This window comes from Schistocerca americana, chromosome 2 (assembly GCF_021461395.2).
Source record: "Schistocerca americana isolate TAMUIC-IGC-003095 chromosome 2, iqSchAmer2.1, whole genome shotgun sequence".
In the NCBI taxonomy this organism is placed as follows: domain Eukaryota; kingdom Metazoa; phylum Arthropoda; class Insecta; order Orthoptera; family Acrididae; genus Schistocerca; species Schistocerca americana.
Genome location: NC_060120.1, coordinates 717,181,747 through 717,208,608, shown reverse-complemented (window position 1 = coordinate 717,208,608; position 26,862 = coordinate 717,181,747). Strand labels below are relative to the sequence as shown.

The 26,862-nt window shown below is 44.6% G+C and overlaps 1 protein-coding gene and 1 pseudogene across 1 annotated transcript in view; both read right to left on the bottom strand.

The window, feature by feature from the left end:
• The window catches only part of LOC124595937 (ras-like GTP-binding protein Rho1), a 293,949-nt gene that overhangs the window by 136,136 nt on the left and 130,951 nt on the right, over positions 1-26,862 (bottom strand). The gene's annotated exons all lie outside the window — the stretch shown is intronic.
• LOC124597550 lies at positions 6,096-6,213 on the bottom strand (annotated as a pseudogene).

Sequence of the window (26,862 nt, the reverse complement as noted above, 5' to 3'; positions counted from 1 at the left end):
TCCTCAATAATGCTGATGAAAATAAAGACTAAACTGAGATACTCACTTCAGATTGAGACGTTAATCTCTGCTTGGTGCTGTTCGAACGTAAGCCGTGTGTCGTCACAAGGTTTCACCATTGTGTTTCCTTACACCTATAGGACGAAGACAGCTAATTACTCATCTCAACCATTCACACTGTACAGTCTCAGAACTGAAAGGCAGATGGAGGCAACAGCCCGCGACGTTTGCTAGGCCCTTGTCCAGAACAGCAACGCGTGATTCCCGCGTCTGTTCCCAGTTCTTATTTCCTGAGTTTCACACTGACTTCGACTGACTGCTGAAAACTATTGGCCATGATTTCATCGAGTACCTATGCAAATATACCACGCTGTTTCACTATACCGGCATCAACAATATCTCTTTATAGTACCTCTTTATAATAGCAACAAAGATAATTTACTCGCATAATGAGTATTTTTCACAATCTTATTTTTTTTACGTTGTCAGTGATACGACACACTTGGGGCAACTTAGTGAGTTTATTGTAATACATTCATTCCTGATCGTACACATTTTGGGTTTTCCCTACGATGACTGTATGACATAACAGTATAAAAAGTTTTATTTAATAATATTGTATACGAGTTTTCATGACTGGTTAGTTGAACTGTTTGTTTCAGGGCTCTCGATTGCATAAGCAACAGTAAAAATACACAAAATTAGAAAACTCACAGAATTACGTAAGCGTTGACCTTCAAATTGTTCAAATCTTCTCGGAAAATGACTATTTTCTCATTCCTAAGAGTTTTAGTATAAACACGTACCCTCACTATGATCAAAGGAGTATACATCTTTTCAGAGACTGTGGCGGAAACATATTCCAGGTTCCCTGCGCTATATTATAGTAATATTAACACAGGATAGATCCACATTGACAGAATATGCTACAAATGGCCATCGTTGAGATTAATCTACAGCAGTGCTCGATTCATCAAACTTCGAGACACGTGTAGCATGTTTGTCTGAGTGATACTAGCAGCAGCATTTACGATGTTCTGCCCTAGCTTTTCCAGTGTGTGAGGAGGATATTATGAGTACGCCTCACTCTTTTGTCAGTCCCTAAGGTAAAAATCGCAGGTAGAGATATCTAGCGATCGAGGTGCCAAGGAGATTGCACTGCCTCTGCTGGTTGCATCTTCTCAAAAAATACCTAAAGCCTTTGTGACTAGGCTGTCACGACGGTGTGTGCTTTTGCTCTGTTTTTGGTTCAAATGGTTCAAATGGCTCTGAGCACTATGGGACTTAACATCTCAGGCCATCAGTCCCCTAGACCTTAGAACTACTTAAACCTAACCAACCTAAGGACATCACACACATCTATGCCCGAGGCAAGATTCGAACCTGCGACCGTAGCAGTCGCGCGGTTCCGGACTACAGCGCATAGAACCGCATGGCCACCGCGGCCGGCGCTCTGTTTTTCAGAAAGTATCCATACACTCGTGCATCCTCTGTGAACTGATACACACATGGCTTAAACAGTTTCTGGACATACCGGTTACCATTAACAGTGTGGCAAAGGAATCGCGTTACCATGCAGACACCAGACATTGGGCACCAAACAACAATCTTCAGATAATGCAACGGCACATGAAAGTGTTGATGGAGATTGATGCATAATTGTGCATGTCCTGTGAGTTCACATATCATGACATCCTGATCCCGGCCCAGCCTCCACATCTGCACAGACTTCCGCTCATGGCGCAGTAAACCACAAACACCGTCTGGCATGGAGGGTAGCGTGTGACAAGGTTCCGCAGCTCACGCTAGAATAGATGATTCGTGCGTTGCGCTACCAGTACACTTGAAACAGCCTCAGTGAGAGAAGCCCAATCAGGTGGGCGTCGAGGCCAAAGAATAGATTCATTTTCCATATTAATTCAGAAGGAGGAGGAAACTACTGTTTAGCGTTCCTTCGACAACGAGGTCATTAGAGACGGAGCACAAGCTCGGATTAGGGAAAGATGGACAAAGAAAGTGGCCGTGCTCCTTCGAAGGAACAATCCCGGCATTTGCCTTAAGCGTGATTAGAGTTACAAAAGCTACATTAATTAAAACACAAATAACCAGCAAAAGAAAATTCAAACAAACGTAAATAGATTTAGGGAAATCGTGGGAAACCTATGACAGGATGGACGGACGCGAGTTTGAATAGTCTTCTTTCCGTATGCGGGCCAGTGTACTAACCACTGCCCTACCTCGCACTGTTCCATCCAGCTTAATTATGACTAATGTAGAAGACTATGATGTGTAAGTGTAGAGCGCATTGTACAGTTTATGTACTTGATGATGGGGAAAGAGAAAGGAGAGACTTAACACCTGTGTCGCAACATGGTCGGTACCTTTCACTTAGTACCGAGGTGCCGGGTTAAATCGCCCATCCGCTGGAAGGGTTACTATAAACAGCGTTACATGTCTCCACCTTATGGGAAACTGCAGAGATGTGGAATCCGATGTAGGTCAGTGACGGAAATTGTGAGATACACAATCTGATCAAAACTATCCGGACACCTGTTAGTGGCCTTTAATGCACGATGTCCATCCTTCGCCCTTTACGACTGCTTGAACTCTGCTGGTGACAGTTTCAGTGAGGCGTTTGAATGTACGTGGGGGAACGGCAGCTCATTCTTACTCAAGAGCCGAAACATGAGAAGGTAGTGATGCTGGACAGTGGGGTCTGGAGCGAAGTCAACGGTCTCACTAATTTCAGGCGTTTCCCAACGCATCTGGTCTGTTCACATCAGGAATGTTACTGCGCACTTACCGTTGTCTCACAGGTGCTGCTTTATGAGCAGGTGTATTGTCTTCCTGATACAATAATCGTCTCCGAACAGTTCCTCTAAGGTACACAGAACACAGTTCTATAAAATGTGTTTATATCCTTTCGCAGTCGGCGTTTACGTAAGTGCAATAAGGAGACCACACCCTAAAGACGAAAATCACCCCACGGTGCAACACAGCCACTTCTCTACTTCACTGTTGGCATTACACATGCTGCAGATAACCTTCATCGGACATTCTCCGAACTCAAACCCTTCCATCGCATTATCGCAGATTCTAGCGTGATTCATCACTCCAGATATCTCGTTTCCAGACATACACTGCCCACAGGCGTCGCTCTGCAGACCATCTCAAGCGTCGCTCAGCAGTCACTACAGAAGTGTGTGGCTTACGAGGAGCTGATCGACTATTGCATCACAGTCTTTTTACCTGTCTGTGCACGGTCACTGTGCTAGCTTTATTGCTCGTAGCACTTTGGAACTCTCGAATGATGCCTTCCGCTGGTTTCACACGATTTGCTACAACCGCCCTCCGCAATGGCTGAAGGAACCTGTACGTCAGTAAAGGAGACCTGCCTTGTTTTGGCTTAGTTGTGGTTGTTCCTTCACGTTTCCACTTCGCAATCACATCACCAACAGTTGATCTGTGCAGCTTTAGAAGGGTTTAAATGTCCGGCACGCTTTTAAAGTGGCATCCAATTATTAGTTCCCCTTCGATTTCACTGCTCTCTCTTGACCGAACACTTCTACTGTTACTGTGTCTCTACTGATAACACTGCACTCCCCACTACCTGTTACCGTAGCAGATCCGCCTTGTAGCACTACAACCCAGTGCCTCAAGTATTTTTCAGCTACTTCATTTCTCGAGTTTATAACTATTTTTTGTAAATATATGTATTAAAATTTTTGTCAGTAATTAGATTTTATGAAAATGTAACGTATGTTGATAGCATAGGTAAGAATTATTTGTATTAATCATTGTGGTAAACACGCTGGCCCTGTCAAGAATTTTTTTATTGTATAAAGCACAGAAATATCCTTTGCGTAACATTAACATCACTGACGTTAGTGCGCGCAGCTGTAGAGGTGATGGAAGAAAAGTAGTTGCGAAGCATCTGTGGTGATGTTGGCGCGCAAATGCCAGAGTGATTTGGGTCGAAAATATTGTAATACATGCCCAGGTGAATTATAAGTGGGCGACGAAGTATGTGGACACAATATACGGTCGCATGAAGATTTAGGAAGTAATGAAGAATACAGGGTGTATTAAAAATAATCATCCGATTTGGCACGTCTGTATTTCTGAAACTAATAAACATATACAATGAATTTTCTTTTTTCATGAACCGGACACTCAAAATGTTTTTTATATCGTTTCATAGGTATTCAATATGCCCCCTTGAGATGCACGGCAGATGTCAGTGCGGTATTGAAATTGTTCCTACTCTGGAGTGAGCATGTCTTGAGTTACAGTTTCCACAGCTGTTATGCGACGAATCAGTTCATTCATTGCTGTTACCGGGTTCGATTCCCGGCGGGGTCAGGGATTTTCTCTGCCTCGCGATGGCTGGGTGTTGTGTGATGTCCTTAGGTTAGTTAGGTTTAAGTAGTTCTAAGTTCTAGAACCATAGATGTTAAGTCCCATAGTGCTCAGAGCCATTGCTGTTAGTAACGGAGGCACATACACAGAGTCTTCTATAAACATCCACAACCCCCTGACCATGGAGGCCAGTAATGTAAGACTGAATCATTTGGTCCAGTGCGATTAATTCATCGTTCAGCAATCCTTTCATCTGAAAATTCACGCAGTTCTAGATGCCAGTGTGACGGTGCCCCATCCTGTTGGAAAACGAAGACATTCGAATCAGTCTCCAACCGTGGAAAAGCAAAGTTCTCAAGCATTTCGAGATATGTGCTTCCTGTAACAGTGTTCTCGGCAACGAAAAATGGACCATACAGCATTTCCCGTCAAACTGAAAAAAAAACACATTAAATCCTGGAGAGTCTGTCTCATGAACTTCATGTGGTTGTTACGTTCCCCATCTTCTCACATTATGACGGTTCGCCTTTCAATTTAAATGGAACGTTGCCTGGTCACTAAACACGAACCGTGGAAGAAAACTGTCATCCTCCATGTTGCCAAGAACCAAACTACAGAACTCCACACTTTGTTGTTTGTCACCTTCACGAAGAACTTGCAGTAGCTGAATTTTGTATCGTTTCATGTGTAAACATCGACGCAAAGCTCTCCAGACGCACGTCGGGGGCATGCTCAGCTGTCGAGCTGCACAGCGAACGGGTTTCTGCGGACTCCTTGTGATACTATGGCGGATGCGTTCGACGTCTGTGTCAGAGACTAGGGGAGGGCCTGGCGGTTTGCCTTTACACAGACAACCTTTTTCTCGGAACTGTTCATGCCATCGTCTAACGCTCTGCGCTATAGAAGGATCCACACCATACATAGTGCAAAAGTCACACTGAACAGTTATTACTGACCCGCATTGCGCAAAACGTAGAACACAAAACGATTTCTATTGTCCCGACACCATTTTTACTAGAACTAAAGTGGGGGTACACTGCTGCTACCTCGCGGGAACCATGTAAAACTCGAGAGCTTGCTCTTTTGAACAGTACATCGTTCAGGCACATACCTCAAATAACATAATAGTTTAGATTTTTTTTAATAGGACGATTTTTTTTTTGATACTCTCTTTACTGTGTGGCCAACATTTACTCAAGCTGCTCGCTAGTTATGAAACGCCTGTTGGAATAATGGATCTCTATAACCACTATTACGCACCATAAGCAATAAATCGCAAAGCAAGATCCAGGCAGTATTTTGTAGCTGTGTGATACGCATGCCAGCGTCTTAGTAGCTTTTTGGAACATTATAGTGGTTTTAGTCAGGCAAAAAACTGGTAGAGAGAAATTTCATCGACACGAATCTTTAACCATCAGTAGGGCCCTGTCCTTTCATTATAAACTCCGAGAAAGTCTCAAGTGAAAGAAATAGTCAAAAGAGGCCAAATCTAGTTAAATGTACAGTTGACTTTAAATCAAGTATTTATTACGTTCAGCACTCCGTCTTCAGACCACGAGTGGCCTACCGGAACCATCCGACCGCCGTGTCATCCTCAGTGGTGGATGCGGATAGGAGGGGCGTGGGGTCAGCGCACCGCTCTCCCGGTCGTAAGATGGTATTCTTGACCGAAGCTGCTACTATTCGGTCGAGTAGCTCCTCAATTGGCATCACGATGCTGAGTGCACCCCGGAAAATGGCAACAGCGCATGGCGGCCTGGATGGTCACCCATCCAAGTGCCGACCACGCCCGACAGCGCTTAACTTCGGTGATCTCACGGGAACCGGTATATCCGCTGCGGCAAGGCCGTTGCCTTATTACGTTCAGAAACAGTAGTAAATGTGGTGGTTCAGATAATGTTACACTGCTACTGCAGACAATCAGCTAAAATTAAAAGTTCTGAACTGAAATTTATTTTCTATGACTAAAGCACGCTGATTTTCTTGTAATCAGAGTGGTTTTAGAATTTCACGTTGTATTTCATGTTCAGTCCGGAACGGCGCTGCTTCTCCGGTCGCAGGTTCGAATCGTGCCTCGGGCATGGATGTGTGTGATGACCTTAGGTTAGTTAGGTTTAAATAGTTCTAAGTCTAGGGGACTGATGACCTCAAATGTTAAGTCCCACAGTGCTTGGAGCCATTTGATTTTTGTATTTCATGATTGATACTACGAGGCGCAATAATTTACAAACTGATAAGCAAAGAATGGTAAACAGTTTGATTCACGTTTAGGCATTTGTTCAAACAGACAGAATGATCGTGAGTTTCTTGACACAGTATAGTTCCATAAAGTACATTAGAAATTAATAACTTTAGTGTTCATGTCACACGTGTCTTTTACATATAAGTTAGTTCGTGGTCACATTTTGTCCAGTTGCTGCTTTCTCTTTCTTATATTATACTATATTTACGCGATTTCAAAGTCACTACAATCATTTACCAAATTTAACTTTTGCTAGCGACCGTTTTATTGTGCGGCCTACATTCATTCAAATTATGTTCCGTCATTCAAAATTACGGCTGACTACGGTGAAACCTAAATTTATCACTTTTTTTTCGTTGCTGCACATATTAACAAACACTCGTGCGATATCGATCAGGTTGTGGCTACATGGCCGGCCGCTGTGGCCGAGTGATTCTAGGCGCTTCAGTTTGGAACCGCGCTGCTGCAACGGTCGCAGGTTCGAATCCTGCCTCGGGCATGGATGTGTGTGATGTCCTTAGGTTAGTTAGGTTTAAGTAGTTCTAAGTCTAGGGGACTGATGACCTCAGATGTTCAGTCCCATAGCGCTCAGAGCCGTTTTTGTAGCTACATGTATTCTATTGACAAGCATTGATCTTCGGATTCGATGCCTTGTTTCCACTAAGAGCGGAACTTTTGGTACACGTGTCACAACGAAACCTGATAAACACCGTAGAGTATTAGTAGCCTCTTTTGATATTTGGTGGTCAGTTCTGCAGTGCACATTAGTGTCTGGATAGTTACATGATGGATTTGGACACATTATATCCCTAACGAGATTGTTGGATTAGGAAGATAGAGGCACGCGGTGCTGCGTCACTGACCAGCCACCTCTGCTGACAGTCAGCGACAGGTGGCCCGTAGGTAGCGGGGAGCCTTGTAAAGGCAGCGGGCTGCTGCGTCCTTAGCGCGCCTTCAGCGGGCCGCGTGGGCAGCCACTCGCCACTGCTGTGGGCGAAGATTGATGGCCCTGCCTCGCCGTGCAACTTTTCCCTATTCGGCCCGTACACATGTACGTTGCATCTTGCAGTTACTACCCGGTCCAATCACATTAAAGTGACCACCGCCTATGTTCGACGTCAGCGTGCAGTAACCACTCACAACGGCAGGTGGCAGCACAGGCAGTGCAGGGCAGGTATGAAGCGAGTCGGGAGGTCGCGGAGAACAGTGCAGCCGCTGTCGTAATGTGGAAACTGAGGGTTTATCTGACGTCCGAAAAGTCATAACCATTAACTTTCGGGCCAAGGGTGGAAGCCTGTCCGAAGTGGCTAAGTTTGTAAATTGTTCGCGTGCCGCCGTGATTAAAATATACGGCGCATGGCGAACTGGCGCTATCCAAAACCGGCGCTGAGATAACTGTGGCGCACCACAGGCCATAGGCGACAGGGGTCAACGACTGCCGCGGAGCTGTGTACGTGCGAACAGACGTGCATCTGTTGAGCAACAGAGCGCGCAGGTGAATCAGGGGGCTACAAACAGAGTCTCCTCAAAGACCTTTCAGCGACCGTTGCTGCGTATGGCCCTCCTCAGCAGGCGTCTGATTCATGCACCCATGCTCACTACTGTTCATCTGCTGGAATGTGCACTCCAGAACCGCAACAGGACGTCCACTGTTTCCTGCTGTATCGGACAGTTGGACGATGGCGTGCGCTGTCCTGCAACAATCGTCGGAAGGCTCCAGGCTGGAGGCGGGAGCATTATGATCAGGGGAGTGATTTTCTGTCATTACCTGACTTATCATTCTGGAAGGCACAGTGAATCAACACAAGGATGGATCTATCCTTGGGGATCATATCCACCCTACACCCAATATATATTTCCTCGGCACGATGGCATCTATCAGCTGCACAATGCAACGCGTCACACAGCTCGCAATGTACGTCCATGGTTCTAAAAGTACCAGCTTCAGTTTACTGTACTCCCCTGGCCACCAAACCGCTCAGATTTAATACAGTACTGTGTAAGAGAGTCGGTGAGATGCATTGCGTTAGAGCCACATTGGTATAAGCTTTAAGAATAACGAGTTGTGATAACACACTATCTACTCCTATTAGTGTGACCACATGTGAAAAGCCTGAATAGCCACATTCTGCAGCGCGGGCCACTGCGAGACATGCAGGTTCAAAAAATTGTTCAAATGGCTCTGAGCACTATGGGACTTAACATCTGAGGTCATCAGTCCCCTAGACTTAGAGCTACTTAAACCTAACTAACCTAAGGACATCACACACACCATGCCCGAGGCAGGATTCGAACCTGCGACCGTAGCAGCAGCGCGGTTCCGGACTGACGCGCCTAGAACCGCACGGTCACAGACATGCAGGAAAAGACAGTGAATGGGGTTCCGGAAGGCATCAACAGGGATGTCGAGATGCCTTGACCCGATGCGCTATGTTTCTCGGTTGAGGATCCATGGCGCGAACAATTCGCTGAAGTAGATCTCATAGATACTGAACTGGGTTTAAATCCGGGGAGGCTAATGGGCAGGGGAGTACAGTGCACTCATGCTGGTGCTCTTCGAACCAGGCAGGTACAATTCGACGTGTGTGCGGCTTTGCATTGTCTAGCTGATAGATGTTATTGTGCAGAGGAGAAACACACTGCGTGTAGAGGTGGACATGGTCCGCAATAATAGCTGCAAATTTGTGTTAATCCATTGTGCCTTCCAAAATGACGAGGTGACCCAGGGAATGTCACGAAAACATCCCCCAGTCCAAAACGGAAAACATTCCTCAATCCATAACGCCCCCTCCTACGGCCTGGACCCTTCTGACGATTGTTGCAGGGTGTTTGCTTTCTGTCCAGTGCAGAATACAATGTCAGTTACCTGAAAAGGCCACCTATCACCACTCAGTGAACGTCCAGTTGCGGTATTGACATGCAAATTCTACCCTTCGTCACCTATGAACAGCAGTCAACATGGGATCATGAACCAGGCACATTAACTGCAGCCATCATGAGTGCATGAACCAGGTACATTAACAGCAGCCAACATGTGTGCATGAACCAGGCACCTGCTGCAGAGGCCCATCTGCAGCAACGTTCCCTTAACGGTCGTTGACAAGACACCGTCGGTATCCCCTTGGTTTACCTGGGCGGTCAGCTCTTCAACCGTTGCACGTACACATCTACGCAGCCGTCGTTCACACCTGTTCAAATGGTTCAAATGGCGCTCAGCACTATGGGACTTAACATCTGAGGTCATCAGTCCCCTAGAACGTAGAAGTACTTAAGCCTAACTAACCTAAGGACATCACACACATCCATGCCCGAGGCAGGATTCGAACCTGCGGCGGTAGCGGTCACGCGGTTCCAGGCTGAAGCTCCTAGAACCGCACGGCCACACCGGCCGGCGTTCACACCTGTCATCTATGGCCCATGGTGCACTACAGTTGACTCAGCGGCGATTTTGGATAGTGGCGTTTCACCATGCGCCGCCTACTTTAACCATGTTGGCACGCGAACTGTTTACAAACTTTGCGGTTTCAGAAATTCTTCTACTCTTGTCTCAAAAGGCAATTATCAAGCCCATTTGGGCCTTATGCAAAACGCTCCGTTTTCGCATTACAACAACTGCACTGTTCTCTGCTCCCCTGAACATTTTATATAACCTCCACTGCTAGTGCTGCCACCGGCCGTCAGTGAAAGGTTATTGCACGTTAAGGTTGGACTTCGGAGGTGGTCACATTATTGTGAATGAACTGTGTAGGCTACTCTAAGCAATCGTGAAGTAGCAGCTTTCAGTGTCAACCCAGACTAATCGCCATCTGAGAGTATGCTCCGCGGTCGCGAGAAAATAGGCTGCCTGTGGCCGCAGAGGTGTGGATGGTGGGGCGGAATTCGTAGGGACGTTCGGTCTGCCGCTCCTGCACCCTGGTGCCCCCTGCCCTCCTCCGGTCTTTCGCAGATAAAGAGGCGGGCTAGCTACAGCTGGCTCCATTTAGCACACGTCTGAACCGCAGTGTGTGGCAGCTGCACGGGTGTTAGATATTCGAGCAACCTTCAAGGTCCTCGCCTTTTATTTTTACTATACATATTACATACATTTGAGGAATGAAATACACTAATCATTCATTTATTGTACCAGAAAGTTCGGTACTACGATTTAGTCGACCTCTTAGTGACGATGGCAGACGGCCGCGGTGGCCGAGCGGTTCTAGGCGCTTCAGTCCGTAATCGCGCGACTGCTACGGTCGCAGGTTCGAATCCTGCCTCGGGCATGGATGTGTGTGATGTCCTTAGGTTAGTTAGGTTTAAGTAGTTCTAAGTTCTAGGGGACTGATGACCTCAGATGTTAAGTCCCATAGTGCTCAGAGCCATTTGAACCAATTTTTGTGACGATGACATAATGAAGTTGCTACGTAAGTCAGGTTACTGTGAACAGTTACTGTATTTATTGCTTATTTAAATAGACAGTACTCATGAAGCACTTTATTTTTTCTTTTGCTCTCCTTTGGAGAAGATTGTTACGGCGGTGGTCAGTCAATCGTAATCACGAGTGAAGTTACACTAAACCATCCACTTTCGTGGATAATGTATCGGGGCCACAACAGTAACATCTTGTTTCACTGGAGATTCAAACTTCAAGAAAGGAATTAGGGTAGCTAGATTGCGATGCAACATCAAAGGGTACCACGGAATACCAAAAATGCTGGTATTCTTACACGACATTTCATGGAAACTATATTAGTGTCTCTACAAACTACCCAACTTCACAGTGTTTGATTCAAATGTAAGACATACTCATGACCGGCTATTAGTATTAGCTCTCCGAATAGGTAGATGAAAGAAATTTTCTGATGTACTCATTTTTAGTAAGTGCACCGTATGCCATCCGACAGAGTTGTGAAATTTACAATTCAAAGCTTCAGAAACTTACTTCACGACTTCCCATAACAGCGACGTTGGAATCGTAAGGGACGGAACTCAAGCTGGAATTGGTTAACGATGAAATCTCAAACTGTTCGTGTCCAATTCCAGCAAATCGTCAAGGCATTTCTGAGATGATGTTTAAATAATATACAGCTTGTTAGGGGTGTACGTATTGATATCGTCATCATTGGTACCTTAGAATGTACCCACTTCTCTCTGTCTAACAGTCTTCCTACAAACACATCACATAATTGACTACTTGATGTTTTCTGGACAGTCGTAACTGTATCGCGAAGTGCACTACACTTTTCCATACACACTATCCGTTTTGCATCCAAGCGTCCTCACTGTAATACCTTATCCACTGAGCGGGGGAAAATAAACATTAATAGCTTACTTGTGACATGCGCATTTGGAAATGCTAACCAACCGAAAACCATATTGCTGGTAATACAAGGACTATTCGGATAGTAAATTCCGATCGGTCATGAAAATGGAAGCCACTGTGAAAATCCGATGAAGTTTTTTTACAGATATGTTGCGTAGCGTCTCTAGTACGTCCGTCAATCGCGGCACGCCACCGTTTTCAATTCTGAGCGCTCAGTGAGCACGTAAATATGCGTGTAAAATATATTCACCCACCAGTTATGAGGGCCTGGTGAGAGATTTCCCCTGATGTCGTGCAGCCCACATAACATAACTCTCATGCGTTTCGTTCTTCATGACAATTCTCGGTCGCACTCTGCAGGGGCAATGAAGATGCAACTGCAGCGTTTTCGTTGGGAAGTGTTTGATCACCCACAACACAGCTCGTAATAGGCTCGTCCTGAGCTCCATCTCTGGTCACGTGAATCGCGGGCTATGAAGACAGCACTTTGACACAGACAACCAGCTGTAGACAAAGCGTAGAGAACTGGTGGAAAGCACAGGCGGCGGCCTTCTACGACGATGGTACTGGGAAGTTGGTACAGCGCTACGAGAGATGCCTCAGTCGGAGTGGCGGCTATGTAGAGAAGTAGCCGTAAGGTGTAGCTAACTACTGAAACAAAACATTTTTGATTTTCACAGTTGTTTCCATTTCGAGACCGATCGGAACTTACTTTTCAAATAGTCCTCGTAGCTATAATTATTATTCTTCAGATGAAGTAAATACTGAAGTAACGTTTTTCAGTGCAGTGTCATCATTAAAATATCTGCACTTATACCACTAACACCTTGAATATTTTAAAGCGTCAAGGTAGCGTCTGTTATAAATGTAGATTACGGATATGTTAAGGTGTGATCCAAGATGTCTGTATCTCGTCCCTCACGGTTCATATACAGCTGCGTCGGCCTTATGCTAGGAACTGCAGTTTCTCCAACGGACATTCCTCATGGATACGAGACGCTGACCTGTAGAATCACGAGGTATCCGACCTGTAGTGGTTTACATTCCATCGGTATATCAAAATCTAGGAAATCCTTACTCAGAGCGGTTGGTCAGCGATTTGAACGCCGTTTCCACCGAACATTATTTCAGCGTTCTAAATCGTGCGCCACCTCTGCCGGAAACAGACACAAATGCTTTCACATATCTACACAGATGTCGCTGACCGCACGCTTCCAGAGATTTCTGTAGGGTATTGTGTTTAGAAATAATCAATTGTGACCACAATTGTTAATAACTGACGCAGGACAGCGTAAAATTATCGTACCGTGCAGAAGTAACCGACAGTCAGATGTATGTGCCTTTTTGAAGCTGTACAGCTGTACACACTACTTTCAGAGCAACAATTGACCCACGAAACGTCATCCTTTGTTAAGTACTGCAAACTTTTTAATTAACTGTGAAATAATAGAAATAGGCTGGCCAATCAGTTGGCGATGAGAAATGGTAAACTGTGGATGCTCCTTGTCATCCTTGACTCACGGCCACTAATTTCTCAGTAATGTAGCTCATAGCGAAGGAAGTTGGATTTTCAAAGGTTGGCTATACCGAGTACTAACAATAAAAGTACCCAAATCAACGGGTATAGCACAACAAATGTCAGAATTACAGAGGAAGCTGAACTGAAAACGACAAAAAGCAGGAATTCTACCAACGAATGACAATGTTTGGTGCTGAGTTTCATATTTCAGCACTGAGTTAAGGGAAGAACGTTTCTCTCACAATAGCAGCGGCTCCATCTTCGGTTCCACGTAAAACTTTGAACTTTGTAGAGTGAAAGGGTAGAAAACTCCCATTTTGTCCATGGAACTTACTCTCTATTTATGTTTCACATTCGGGGAATAAATAAATATCCCGAACATTGATCCCCTAGCTGTTATCACTGCAACTTCTACAAAACCTATGAGAGAAGGAAGTAACTATTTCGATAACTGTTCTTTTATGCAGATTATATTGGTTCCTCTTTCCACGCAAATGGAAGGTCACAGATGTCTCATCGACAGTGAGGTTGTTAGGGACGGGAGGTTAGGCTATTTGTAGAAGTATTGGAGAGGAGTTTTCTATCAAAGCAATCAGTCGTCTCAGAAGATTTAGGGATAGCAAATTCTACGACTAAGATGATGGTTCAAATGGCTCTGATCACTATGGGACTTAACATCTTAGGTCATCAGTCCCCTAGAACTTAGAAGTACTTAAACCTAACTAACCTAAGGACATCACACACATCCATGCCCGAGGCAGGATTCGAACCTGCGACCGTAGCGGTCCCGCGGTTCCGAACTGCAGCGCCTAGAACCGCACGGCCACCGCGGCCGGCTGACTAAGATGAGCCGCCCCGATACATCATCTGTCTTCTGATATTTACTTCACTGATTTATCTCCAATGCAGTGCTAATTTTCTTGCTAGTCAACTCACGTAACGTATTAAGAATGATAAAAACCTCCTCAGTGCTTTAAGACTCATAGTGTATTTTGCCTCAGTAGATCAAAAGTATTGTACACTCCAGTTAGCTGTTAGAGGGTTAACTATACAGACCAGCTGTAAAGACATGTACAGCGATTAATAATGTTCATTTTCTTTCCCAGAGACAATATCTTCATATTGTTACGCTATAATATTGTTCATCGTAACTAGGAAAAATAACTTAATCCATTAAAAAGGCAGGAGTAGCCATTTTGTGATGACGATACGTTCGACAACGGGATACAGAAACAGTACTGTTATAAAGGACGCAACAAGTGCAAAGATACGAATAAAAACATATTGTATCAAGCCAAAATTCGTGGTGGGTTAAGTGCTCTGGAAACAGTAGTAGGAGACAAGAGGAAGATATTCAGCTCAACGGTTTCACGTGCTGAAGCCGTTCCAAGCGGTGTGCAAATTCTCCTCGGTCCTGGTGCACTGCTGCTTAGCATAAGAACAGAATAACCAGTAACAGGCGCCGACGCACGTTCCGAGGCAAACGCCTCTGTTTGCAAGGCAGGAAATTTCCAGGACGGGGACACATTTGTTTAGAGTGCACTATCGTACTGCACTGCTGCACAGCCGTGGTTGACGAATCGCAAAGCAATCACTGTTGGTTTGTCAATAGACGCTCATTGTGTTGACCGTAATTAATCGGTTCCAGTAAATATTGCTACTAACGAACATTAGAGAAATCACCTTAGTTTCTGGCGGTAAACCATCATGCAGACTGTTACAAAATCGTCAAAGTCCAGAGTACACTGAGGTGACAAAAATTATGAAATAGCGATACGTACATATACAGATGGCATTAGTATCGCGTACATAAGGTATAAAATGACCGTGCATTCGCGAAGCTGTCATTTGTTCGCAGTTGATTCATATGTAAAGGTTTCCGACGTGATTATGTCCGCACGGCGAGAATTAACAGACTTTCAACGCGGAATGGTAGTTTGAGTTAGACGCATTGGACATTGCATTTCGAAAACCGTTAGGGAATTCAACACGAGTAGTCCGAGATTCACAGTGGAGAGAACGAGCCGAGAATACCCAATTTCAGATATTAACTCTCACCACGGACAACGCAGTGGCCGACGGCCTTCACTTAAAGAGCGAGAGCATAGGTGTCTGCATAAAATTGTCAGTGCTAACAGGAAAGCAACACTGCGCGAAATAACAGCAGACATCGATGTGGGACGTACGATGGACTTGTACATTAGGACAGTGCGGCGAAATTTGGCGTTAATGAGATATGGTGGCAGACAGCACGACCTCGTCTGATACGCCTCTCCTAGCCTCGTAACCATATCGATTGGACTCTTGACGACTGATAAACAGTAGCGTGATCAGATGAGTCCCAACTTAAGTTGATAAGAACTGATGGTAGGGTTTGAGTGAGGCGCAGACCTCATGAACCCATGGACCAACCTTGTCAACAAAGCCCTGCGCAAGCTGGTGATGGCTCCATAATGATGTATGTTGTGTTTACATGGAATGGAATGGGTCCTCTTGTCCAACTGAATCAATTATTGACTGCAAATATTTATATTCTGCCACTCAGAGAACATTTTCAGCCACTCATGTACTTAATGTTCCCAAACAACGATGGAATTTTTATGAATAACGATGCGCTCTGTCACCGAACCACAACTGTTCGTGATTGGTTTGAAGAACATTCTGGACAGTTCGAGCGAATGTTTTTGACCACGCAGATCGCGCGTAATGAATCCCATCGAACATTTGTGAGACTTAATCGAGAGTCCATTTAGAGCACAAAATACTGTACCGGCAACACTTTCATAATTACGGACGCCTATAAGGCTACCTGACTGAATATTTATGTCAGCAGGTGGCTTCCAACAACTTGTTCAGTCCATGCCACGTCGAGCTGCTGCACTACGTCGCCCAAAAGAACACGATATTAGGAGGTATCTCACGGATTTTATCGCCGCAGTTTATTCCAGTTGTGATGCAATCTCGACATGGCAGAGCTCTTACATGTACTAAACCATTAAGAAGTCAATAACATTTTGTACGTATAGCCCCGTTGTGCATTTAATTTTATAATAAAACAGACGCCACAGGAAACAATAGTGAAGGTTTTTTGCAAATCATTGAAACTATATTTCTCACATACCAATTGGTCTCAATTTAGCTCCAACTCTGATGAGAATTATTTGCATTATAGCTATTTCCTCATGAGGTTGCTATGCGTTTGGTCCTCAACACAGAAACGACGGAACAAAATATTACTTAACGTACAAGTTATCTTTGATCAAGCACTAAAAAGACTTGAGATGCAATTCTTGTCCTTATACTCTTAATTTCGGTCTTTCGAGGTTCATAAAAGAAGGTGGGATTGTGAGTTGATCAAGAATACCGTCTGTCTCCCAACGCCTCTTTCCCACTTTCTGATATACAGAACTGATTGACTGTTACGTCCCATACGAACTCCCGTGACTTCCTGAAAGTGCTTAAAATACGTTCCAGTATGGAGCATGAGGAAAGTCCGCTAGACACTGCCTCCTTCATTCTATTTTAATTGGGTCTGCTCTTCATCTTTAATGAGATCCTAGTTTACATTATGTGGTAACTGTACCTTCCTTCGTTCGAACGAGCTTACAGTTGCCAACATGTTACAAATCTGAAATGAACTTATTTGGCCCTGCGTCATTTTCTGTCCCTTGGTCGTACATCGTCACCGATATTAATCACTTGGCGTCTGTTAAAAGATGCCCCAGGGTGCAGTTTCTGTCGTAGAAGCGGAAGGCGCCCGAAAGAGGAAGAGTTTTGTAACATCATACTGATCTATAGATGGGAAACCCTAGAACTTAAAATACAAAAATGGTTCAAATGGCTCTGAGCACTATGGGACTCAACTGCTGTGGTCATCAGTCCCCTAGAACCTAGAACTACTTAAACCTAACTAACCTAAGGACATCACACACATCCATGCCCGAGGCTGGATTCGAACCTGCGACCGTAGCAGTCGCACGGTTCCGGACTGCGCGCCTAGAACCGCGAGACCACCGCGGCCGGCCTTAAAATACACTGCGTACCAAGAGTTAAAGAGTCACTTCTTCGGAATCCCGTAATTATATCTCGTTAGAACGCCGGAGTTTGAAATTTGGCTCAAATATGCGCACAACCTTCTTCTGTAATAGTACAGAAGCGTGGCGTCCTGCGACGTCACATCCGGACTTGGTGAAGCTTCAGACAACAAGGTCTAGACACATGCGAAAAAAAGACCACACCTCAGATGATCATGTGAGGTATAGGTAGGTTAAAGACGTCACACTGACATCAAATTTCACTACATCTATGTCCAGCTCCACCATGGACGTATCACACTAAGGGAAGGTCAGCATACCCTCTCTTATCGACATTGATCCCTTCTTTTGACGCCTCTGCGATGGGAGTCAGAAACACAATGACCAGCATTGTAATCGTGCAATTTCCCTATGGATGCCCAAGGAAAACATTTCAGACACATCGTAGTTCAGAATAACCACGAAAAGGACTGGGGAGGTAGCATAATGGGCGTTAATGAAGCCACCCCTTCCCTTGGGGAATGAGTCCCAAACGTTTGCTCTCGGAACCGACTGCTGGTAGTGCAACGAGCAACAGTACGATGTTCTAGAGAACTTTTGACATTGCTGACCAGCCCCAGATGATTCAGTCCTTCTCTCACGACATCGTGGGCCTGCAACCACATTGATTGTGATCACACACCCTTGAAGTGTAGCGCTACCACAATTTTTGCTCAGGTGTGCAGTGTGGAACAAGTAGGGGCCGTCCAAATTACTTGACGAAATTTGAACGTGAAGCAAAGTGTGTGTATGCTATTTCAACGCTATTGACTGCGCCGTCCGTTTGCTGCGTGACAACAGGAGACCATGACGGATTCGTAGACACCTGCAGGCAGGCAACCCCTTCTACATCCCACTAATCCCACATGTGAGACAACAGGCACTACGGCAGCAACACGGAACCATTCAGCTGAAGGGAGTGAGATGGGTAACCTGCCTGCAGGCGCCTAGGATTCCCTCAAGTGCTGTATGTGTAGATGTACATTTTCAAATTGCTCAATAAAGGTGCGTGTGTAGTGCCGAGGGTGTTGCTGAATTGGGGGTCAGAGAGGACCATTTGCTTTTTTAGCCCACCTTGCACCTCACACGAACTTCTGAGCTCTGGCCTTTTATTCCCATGTGTCGACACCTTGCTGTTTCAAGTGCCCTGGCGCCAGAGAGTGACGTCGGAGGTTACCATACTTTGGCACCATTCACTTAAGTTTCACTACATCGCAATGGCAGACAATTACGGTGTTTCGAAAAAGCGACCATTAATTGTGTTGGGCAGTGTACTTGAGCTCGTCACCGTGCTTTAGTGATTCGAGTAGCTGCAAACGAATAATTTTGTCGTACTCTCAACCATAGTACACAAGTAAATAGAAACGATTCATCGATAATCATCGATTTATTTCCTCTTGCTACAGTAAAAAATGGAGTGGAAGAAACCCACCTTAAATGTCTGTTATTTTTGCGTTAGTGAATTAAATCTTTTTTGCGTCGTGTTAGTAATATGCTATTAGTTCGAGAAAATTGTGATAAGATCTAGACGTTACACTGAGCGTCGAGGACTTTACTACAAGAAAAGTAACTGAGGATAGGCTACAAAGGAGTGTGATACGATCGTATATAGACGTATATAAAAAACTTACTGGCAAGGGTCAGCAGTCCTCTAGTGTTGTTTCCTGACATTGTCATTCTCTGCGCTGGATGGTCGAAATGAACTCCAGAACCTATGTGAAACCACGTACAGACGTCGTGGTGTTGGGTGACGTTACATACGTTGGACGTTGTAGGCTGGGCAGAGTGGTAAAATAGGACAGGCAGCGAACTGTGGGGGAACTAACATCAGAGGTTAAGGTTGAGCAGACTACAAGTGTGTCTGAACACACAGTGCACCGAACGCTCCTAGCGATGGGACTCCGCAGCCGACGACCCAGGCATGTACCAATATTAACACCAGGACATCGGCAACAGCGACTGAAATGGGCACATGGCTATCGGCGCTGGACGTTGGCGCAGTGGTGGAGCGTTGCATGGTGTGATGAATCCCGATACCTTCTTCATCACGTCGGTGGGAGGGCGCAAAACTGTCGTCCTCCAGGGGAACAGCTCCTTGACACCTTTACTGCGGGTCGGAGACAAGTTGTCAGCGGCTCCATTATGCCCTGGGGAACATTCACATGGGCGTCCATGGGTCCAGTGGAGCACATGCAAGGAACCATAACGCCAAGGTGTGTCGTACCCTGGTCACATATCACGTACACCCCTTCATGACGATCATGCTTCCCCACGGCAGTGGCTTTTTCAAGAAGATGTTACGAGGCCGGGAGTGTGATGGAGTGGTTCTAGGAACACAGTGGCGAGTTCCAATTGATGTGCTGGTTCCCCCAACTCACCAGATCTGAACTCGATCGAACACATCTGGGATGTGATCGAACGTGGCGTCAAGGCTCATCGCCCCCCTCCTCGGAAAATACGGGTTAATTGACGTACGTGTGTGTGTGTGTGTGTGTGTGTGTGTGTGTGTGTGTGTGTGCTATGAGCACGTGCTCACCTTCGCTACTTGAAAATACAAATCTTATAATGAACAATTCCTCATAACTTTTAAGATGTGCATTGTAGAGAAAATGTTTACTGGACAATTTTTTCATATTTTGGTCCTTCTACTACTTCCCAAAATGTGGAAAGAAAAGAGCTTGCCGTAGAAGAGATTTGCTTCACGATATCGAAGATGAAAAATTGCTCGTAGCTTTCAAGGTATTCATTTTCGACCCTATGTTTACTGAGACTTTTTTGCTTCTAGCAGTGTGTACTTTCAACTGTATGCATTTACGCCATTAATTATGATACACCTTGTGTACAAATCAGATGTAGGTTGCCATTGGGCTCTCAATTTTTCATTATCATAGAGTGGCAGACCCCTCAAAATACTTGCTGTACTGTTTTACAGCTTTTAATAATGTTGGGTGTTCTCGTATTTTGCGGTAGTAAGGATCAAGGTTTCATTGATTTCGTACTTATGGTACATGTAGTACGTCAGTCTTTGCTGGGCGCTTATGTATTGGCGGTGCAACAGCCGTCGTGATGTCCTGAACTGCCTGAATTCAGCGCTATCAACCTCGCCACACTTCATGTGGAGCCAGTGTTGCGCTCTCCATTAAGATGATCTGTCGATTATGAATTCTAATAACAAGAATGATCTGGGAGAGGAGATATTAGATGGGAGCTGCAAGAAGTGTGTTCAGAAGTAGATCTTATCACACATTACACCAGAATGTAAAAATCTGACACCTATAGAATATTACACAACGCTTGATGAGCCCGTTAGATTACGAGTTTCTTTAATACTACATATATGATCCTCTCACTCGGATACAAAATGTTGTTGTTGTTGTCTTCAGTCCTGAGACTAGTTTGATGCAGCTCTCCATGCTACTCTATCCCGTGCAAGCTTCTTCATCTCCCAGTACTTACTGCAACCTACATCCTTCTGAACCTGCTTATTGTATTCATCTCTTGGTCTCCCTCTACGATTTTTACCCCCCACGCTGCCCTCCAATGCTAAATTTGTGATCCCTTGACGCCTCAGAACATGTCCCACTAACCGGTTCCTTCTTCTTGTCAAGTTGTGCCACAAACTCCTCTTCTCCCCAATTCTATTCAATACCTCCTCATTAGTTATGTGATCTACCCATCTAATCTTCAGCATTCTTCTGTAGCACCACATTTCGAAAGCTTCTATTCTCTTCTTATACAAAATGAGTAATTTATTATTTATTGGAACCGAATATAATTATTAATAAGACGAGCCTATTCAATCATGCTAACATAACAATGAGTAATGAAGTTGAGCAAATCCTCACAGTTGTAACCGTAATGAACATTCACAATTTGTAAATAACCTGGAATAAAAACATGGTTAAATATAGGGACCAGAAAGGTGAAGTAAAACTCATGCGGAAACAGGCGACGGTGTACATCCTCCCCCTTATAATATCTGACATCTGTTCGTTCTCCCAAAGAGAACTACGAAGAGTCTTTAGGACTTAATGCTGTGTCTCCCACTCTGATGCAGTGGAGAAAGGCACGTCTCATGAAAACCTACGGAACAATTTCTCATGTTCTCTGATAGTATAGTAACTTTACTGACAACTTTATATCTGAACCGTTATAGCCAGTTTCATGTCAGATCTCACAGATTGCTCCGTCCTGCTTGATTTCGTACATTTGTGGAGGATTTAAAGCTCGGTGTCCGGACATCAGTTTCCTAAAGCAGCACGATGAAGTTCTCAAAATATCTTGAAAAAATAGCTTTTGAAGATTAGAAGTCTTCCGAACGTTTTTAAATGTAAAACATTGCTAATCTGTTAACATTATTTATTGGAGCTGAGTGCGTTTCATAAAGGCGATGTAATCGAAGTCTCTTGTTCAAATCTCACTAGCAACAACTTTTCTTGATTTCATTTAAATACCATGTTACCATATTTTTCAAAACTTTAACGTATTTTTATTTTTACTTACTGACCGCATGAAATATACGTGCATTCACAACGAATTAAAATTCGGCACAAAAATGTGAAAAATGAAATCTGTAATATGAACATGAATATTTGTTTTTTTTTTTTTTTGTTCATTTTCTACGCGTTCCTGTACCATTCATCAAACTGCGATGAAACTTCGGCAAGTTGTTATGCGGACGCTCGAGAAGGTTTCTGTAACAGTAATAGACACTTGGAGATGGGGCTGAAATGAGGGTGACACAGAAGCTTAACTCAGGAACGTCTGCAGCAATTTCAGTCAAATGTTTTATGTTCCTGACTGATTATTTGTACAACGATATTGTCAGGGTATTATACCCCAACCACCCCTAGAGGTAAGGTTGGTGGTGAGAAGATGTGATGTGTAAAAACTTTCGATAACGACCCATATTAGTATTAAATCAAAAGATTTAGGGGTCACTAGACTTACTGGTGACAGTCAGCATGGCGTTGCACCTTTGGAGTAGGGGAAGAAGGAGTTGGGGGGAGGGGGAGGGAGGGGGGGAGGGGGGAGGGGGGAGGGATGGAATTGCAAAGACAGTGACACATCAGCATATCACCTAAAGGAATTTTTACAAATACTGGCACACGTTCCATTTACTATCAGGAAAAATTTTCTGTGACAGGAAGAACACCCACAACACATTTCTGGCTGACGGTTTGGGGTGAAAAAGGTTTAAATAAAAGCATAATTCAGCCAAGGACGGAGAAACTTCAACCAAATTTAGCATATAAATGACTTATTATTTCTATCAAAATACCGTCGGACTAAGATGCCCCGTACTACCACTAGGGATGACTTACAGAAACGGTAGGAAACGACCTCTTGGTACATCTTCCTTGTAATTAGTAGACATAGAATACTTTACAAGTATGAAGCACAATAGGTCTGTCATTTGTGTCTTTTAGTACATCAACCACTCCGTGACAACAAGAACCAGAGCGAGCCAGCAATTTCTCGAGCGTGTTTCGGAATGAAAGATCATGCCACACGGCTCAGTGATGCAGACAAATTTAACATCCTTCCTAGAGTCGCATGGAGTAAAACAGCGGAGAAGTACACAGGTCCTAGCCACCGTCTTTTTTTCTAAATCATAACCGGTTACTGGAATACTTACGAGTTTCCTCAGAATTCAGATGAAGCTGATGGGTGAAATTCTCTGGAAGTAGGGACGAAATAGATGTGAAATACGTAAAAAATTGCGTTAAATACATGCTTTTGTGAAATATATGTGACATATGCGTACGGGAATGAAGCCGCGAGCGAAAAGGTAGTAGAAAATAAAATTCATTTTTATTAGTGATGTGGATATTTTTTGAGTAAGCCAACAAATAAGGACTTCTGTTGTATATTTTACAGGATGTCACCTAAAGCAGCACTGCTTCCCCGGTAACAATGCGATTACTGATAAAAGTACAGCTCACGTGTTCGTCCCAGAGAAGAGGTGCGCTACTCTGAAGAACGTGTGTGAAACCATTTAGGGAGGCCCAATGGGGAGTCGTACTCCTAACCACTTTCTCCGGCAGCCTCCTCTGAACCAGGTTGGAGGTGGAGTAGGTGACTTTCATGAGCCGTAAATAGCCGCAACAGCTGGCGCTATGAAGTCGGCTGCTGTGAGTATACTGTAAGGATGTGGTCACGGTGGTACCGATAACGGTTGCTTCTGCCGACAAACGACGTCGGTCGAAGATGGCCGACGGCATTTTCAAATTAGTATACGACTAAGTGTTTCATTTCATTATAGCCGATCTCATCTTCCGAATGAACAGATTTCGGACGATAATCGGTGAAACTCCGATCAGAATGCATTCTTCGACAGAGCTGAACCATGTTTTCACACACGAAATATGGACTGTGAGAACCTGGTGAATTTCATCCAAGAAGGAGTGGCTTTGTCCCTTCCGGAGGATGAAAAGTGTCCGGGTCGGGACAGAGTTACAAATCTGCGGACCGAAATCGCTGGTTTATTGGAAACCAGAACTACGCAAAAACTTTAGGCAAAAATTATAACACCTAAAAATAATTCATTCAAGTGAGAATGGTGGCGCATTTTCTGCTTGTAGTTACCACGTTGAATCTTTTTTTGGTTGAATTTGGTGGGTATTAGCTGTCTGCAGATTATTGTTATTGTTTACTCTCGTTTTTGTGACAGTAAGGTGGTGATTCTCTTATATGAACTGGTGTGTAAATGTAGTGTATGTGTTCCTACTTTTTCGGTGCTTTAGATGTTCAGAGTATCTTATTCTAAGTATTTTACTTGTTTTTCACACGTATGTTGAATGACAGCCGTTGAAGGTTAACTGACGTATGTCTGCACAGCTTCAAATATATACAGCAACACGGAGTGTTTGTAATCTTGCTTTTCAATGTCACCACGAAACATTTGAAATCGTAACAGAACGTTTTCGCTTTTCCCTTCATCTCATCTATTGGTGAAACTTACCTGGTTATTAAGATCACTGAGGTCTGAATGCGAATACTCACGAAGTTCTTTTCCAGACAGATACAACTCATTCCCGTGCATTCGGCGTCTTTTTAATAGCAAAATCTGCAATGCTGCGCTCTTCTCCAAGCACAGAGGCGTCATGATATCAGTCCCACCGTAGTACGTTAAAATCTAAATTCACGCATAGAGCACATTCTACCCTAACATAACCTCCTTGAGCGTGCCACAAACAGACGAAGGGGATTGGACGCACTGTGATCAAGCTGTCGGCCGATGTTATCGGCCGACATATGGCGACGATGTATGGCAACTGTTGCCGGTGCCATTGTGAATGCAGCCTAAGTTTGCGGTCGCCGTGACACTGACACCGGTGGCTTACACTAACGACCTACACTATATGATCAAAAGTATCCGGACACTTGGCTGAAAATGATTTACAAGTTCGGGGCGTCATCCAGCGGTAACGCTGAAATTCAGCATGTTGTTGGCCCACCCTTAGCCTTGATGATAGCTTCCAGTCTCGCAGGCATACGTTCAATCAGGTGCTGGAAGGTTTCTTGGGGAATGGCAGCACATTCTTCACGGAGTGCTGCACTGTGGAGAGGTATCGATGTAGGACGGTGAGGCCTGACACGAAGTCGACGTTCCAAACCATCCCAAAGGTGTATCCTTTAATCCTCCCAACAAACCAAAGTCGACAGTTCGCCTTCCCTGCCATAGTTCTCTCTTACTCGTTCAGTTTCATATCACATTGCAATGGTTAGAGCCAGATGTTTAAACGACTCGACTGTGTCAAGCACGACCCTAGTAATACTGTATCCGAACACTGCAGATTCGTTCCACTTTTATTAACTTCCATTTTTACACATTTATAGCTAGCTGCCTTTTATCATGTCAACTGGAAATTTTGTTAAGTCGTCTTGTATCTTCCTATAGTCACTCAACTTCGACAAGTCGGTGTACACCACAGCATCTTCAGAAATTAATAGTAGATTGCTGCCCATCCTGTGGCCCCTACAGTGGCAGGTTAATGGCTGACGGAAAGTCAGGATAAAGTGCTGCCTCCCAACCTGGACATGGATTGTGGGTGTGGGTGTGACTGGAATCGTGCAGCACACCACCAATGTAACATCTCGGTCTATAACAATCCTTTCTTCACTTCAATCACACAGGAGGAGCTGGAGCGAGAGAGAAGCCCGTTGGCTTCCATGATGTAAGTGACTACAAGCACATAGCGAGTTAGCCTGAACTTTTCACCTGACCGAGAGACAACGCATGTTGGAGTCTGCAGCTGCTGACATCGTCCGCATGGCCGGAGAAGACTGACACTAGCACCATCTGCAAGAGATGATCATCGAGCTCCTTGTGGACCAGCTGCTCTGTGGCCACAGTGACAACACACCAGGACAGACAGTGCTACACTGTGGTACCCAGCATGTATAAAGATAACAGCTTGCACACGCGGCAGGCGATGGTCAGTAAAAATGTGGGCCTGTACAGTCCAGATGACAGTGATAGTGCAGCTAGGCAGCAAGATGGCCCACTATAGATGTGGCTAACAAAAGAAGAAGGCCAACAACAGAAGTTAGCCATCCAACAGTGCTGAGGTACCAAGTTGACGGTATGCGAATGTCACCCTAGGAGAGAGCCTGTAGGTACGGCAGTGAATTCTGTGGATGGCGGCGACATCTTGTGCTGACAGCGGCCTCGAGATTGTTGTCATCAGCTGATGTACACTGCATTGCACCACACATTGTATGCACCTAGATACTGTTGGCTTCAATGAACATCTCAGAATTAGGGTATGATTTGGCATTCCCAACCTGGAAGTCATAGTCGGCTGATGTGGCAGGGCATTGCCATTGGTCGGACAATGTCTTCATCTGCCGCCATTATCTTGTTTAGTTTGCTGTTCCAGAAGCCTTGCCAGAGCTGTAAGGTTTCCTAACTTTTCCTTCAAAAGGCTCTGCGTGCCATCTTCCCCGTTCTCAGCGTGCTGAATGAGCGCTCTTGCACACTGAATACACCTTATTGTGTAATGGTGCCAGGACTCAAGACTGACGACTGCTTCCCTCTCCATGACATTGTTCTGCTCATTGACACAGCATGGTTCATCACCCTGATGAAATTGTGGTCAACACCCTGCTATCTTTGACAGAATTAAAATGTGTTTGTGATTGTTTTGTTTTTGTACTTCCTCTTTTTCCAATGTGTACTGCGCACTGATGAAATATGTAAGTGAAGCGTAATGTTGTGATTTCTGCAGAAGCGGACTGCAGAATACTTAAAGACAAGAGAACAATGCAACATCTCACACATCGAAAAAAACAGAAATGTATGGCATATGCTCCCAATAAAGGCAGTTGGAAATGAGAATAATTTAGTGAAACACGTCGAGCAAGA